The following is a 2,988-nucleotide window of genomic DNA, read 5'->3' as shown; positions in this document are numbered from 1 at the left end:
GCCTTCTGAGGGCCAGCTCCTCCACATGCCACGTGCGCCCCCAACGCACACCCAGACGCCTCTGCCTCAAGGAAAGTAAGCAAATACTGAGCCAACTATGACGGTCACTACAGACATTCGGACAATCTAACATGTTACCCTGAACAGGAGTGTGTAAATCATATTTTCAGCACAACAGGTTATGCGTGAATACATGCATCCAACATGTTGATGGAGCTATGCTGAAGCACGGAAAGAAAACCTCCTTCAGAGGTGTCAGAGGTCACACCATCTTTAGCGCTAGGGCTGGCGCAGGGTAGAGGTCAGCCAGCTTGGGGAGCTATTCCAAGAAGTTTACATAAGAGTCATGACAACGCCAGGTCAGACCTCAAAGTTGAGGCACACGGACTATCTAAGGCCTACAATGTCACACTCCGCTTCCAGCCAAGGCGGGCGGTCTACCTGCAGCTGTAGATGTAGCTTCTTGTAAGATACACAGTTTACAACTAGTATCACTGCACTCGTCTGGATGGTCAGAACCCATAAAACCAAACTCAACCCATCTCAAGCCCTGAAAGGAACGCAAGTAAGCCTGAGCTCAGGAATGTGAAGGATTTCATCAGGAATCTCTTTCTGCCAGCTTTCCTTTTCTTGTGTTAGCTTTCCCTCAGGGGTAGTCCACTTGTGAAATGGCAAAAACAATCACCAGGCTGGAAAATCATCTCCCAAGTTTCATCCCAGAAATTTTAGGTATTTATTTCCAGGGTCTCAGGGTGTGAGACAGATATCACATCTGGACGCACTCACAATGTCTGGGAGGATGGGATACTCCGTTGGGCTATCCTGGGGCCACAGATTCACTCTGAAACAAAGCAGCAGCTGGGGGCAGTCACCCAAACCACCTGGACCCAAGAGGGAAGAACAGCATCAGCGGGATGGACACAAGTAACCTGGGGCTGGGAAGGTGGCTCAGCGGCAGAGCGCTGGCCTTGCATGCCAGAGGCCCTGGGTTCGATTCCTCAGCACCACATAAGGAAAAAAGAAAAAAAGCCAGAAGTGGCGCTGTGGCTCAAGTGGTAGAGCGCTAGCCTTGAGCTGAAGAGCTGAGGGACAGAGTTCAAGCTCCACGACTGGACCCCCCCCAAAAAAAAACAATAAAAGCAACTGCTGTAGTCCTCATCTTTTACCTTGTGTACCTTGGACATTGGCCTGCCAAATCAATCATTGTTTGGCCTTCATCATCATCATCACCATCTATTTTTCATGTTTGTTTATTTCTGGTGGCACTGGGTTCCATTGAAATTAAAAAGGAGCACAATGAAACAATGACCACTCGGGAGCCTCTTCCCAGATTTAAGGTCGCAGCACCAGCACAGAAGAGGGTGCTCAGGTTGTCTTGGTGTAGTGAGTGAGCTGAACGGTTTTGCTTTCATAGCCAGAAAGGGGGACGGGAGGTTTGTGTTAAGGGTGTTTCCACCAATCTCAGTCCGTGCGGACGAAGCGCTGTGCTTGGACCCATCACAGACTATCTTCTGGGCCGACGTGGATACGTGGGCAGCGTCCGCGGGTTTCCTGAGGCCTACTGCAACTTGCAGTTTGGAGTGAGCTGTCTGAAACATTTCTGAATGGACCAAATGCCTTCAGCTGCTGCTGCTGCTGCTGCTGTGCTTCTCAGCGACGAACAGCTGTCATGTCCGGTAGCACTCCCCAAGGTTCTGGGGGCTCACACGGCCGGGACTGCGGGGAGGCTCCGGGTGCTTGGTGCTCGGTCCCCGCTCACGGGGACGGGACTGCGGGGAGGCTCCGGGTGCTTGGTGCTCGGTCCCCCGCTCACAGCCGGGACTGCGGGGAGGCTCCGGGTGCTTGGTGCTCGGTCCCCCGCTCACAGCCGGGACTGCGGGGAGACTCCGGGTGCTTGGTGCTCGGTCCCCCGCTCACGGGGACGGGACTGCGGGGAGGCTCCGGGTGCTTGGTGCTCGGTCCCCGCTCACAGCCGGGACTGCGGGGAGGCTCCGGGTGCTTGGTGCTCGGTCCCCGCTCACAGCCAGGACTGCGGGGAGGCTCCGGGTGCTTGGTGCTCGGTCCCCCGCTCACACGGCCGGGACTGCGGGGAGGCTCCGGGTGCTTGGTGCTCGGTCCCCGCTCACACGGCCGGAACTGCGGGGAGGCTCCGGGTGCTTGGTGCTCGGTCCCCGCTCACAGCCGGGACTGCGGGGAGGCTCCGGGTGCTTGGTGCTCGGTCCCCGCTCACAGCCAGGGCTGCGGGGAGGCTCCGGGTGCTTGGTGCTCGGTCCCCCGCTCACACGGCCGGGACTGCGGGGAGACTCCGGGTGCTTGGTGCTCGGTCCCCCGCTCACGGGGACGGGACTGCGGGGAGGCTCCGGGTGCTTGGTGCTCGGTCCCCGCTCACAGCCAGGGCTGCGGGGAGGCTCCGGGTGCTTGGTGCTCGGTCCCCGCTCACAGCCGGGACTGCGGGGAGGCTCCGGGTGCTTGGTGCTCGGTCCCCCGCTCACGGGGAAGGCCCAGGGCCGTCAGGTAGTCGAGCACCGAGGCCGCCACCCTCCGGCCGGCGGTCGGCAGCGGGGCCTCCGCGGCCCGGCGCTGAGGGTTACAAACGCCCGGCTCCACCGGCGGCCCGCGCGGGGAGAGGCCGGCCGGGTCCCGGGAAACTCCTGCTCGAGTCAGGGCCCCGGAGGCGCCACCGCGTGGCGTGGCGTGGCGTGGCGTGGCGTGGCGTGGCGTGGCGTGGCGTGGTGTGGCGGGGCGGGGCGGGGCGGGGCGGCGCGGCTGGGACCCGCGCTGAGGCCGGCCCCCGCAGGCCGCGCCCCCGCCAGCGCCGCGCCCCCGCCAGCGCGGGACCGGAAGTGCCTGCGCCGGGGAACGCCAGCCCGGTGGCACTACCGGAAGTGGACGGGCGGGGCCGAGGCGTTCCGACGGACGCAGCCTGGAGCCAATGGAGGTCGGAGGTGTTCCCCGTCCTCCAATGGCGCGCCGGCGGAGGCGGGCCCC

This window comes from Dipodomys merriami, unplaced genomic scaffold (genome assembly GCF_024711535.1).
Source record: "Dipodomys merriami isolate MVZ:Mamm:240054 unplaced genomic scaffold, mDipMer1.0.p SCAF_13, whole genome shotgun sequence".
Taxonomy (NCBI): Eukaryota; Metazoa; Chordata; class Mammalia; order Rodentia; family Heteromyidae; genus Dipodomys; species Dipodomys merriami.
The sequence above is the reverse complement of the archived record's forward strand: the minus strand, read 5'-3'. Positions refer to the sequence as shown.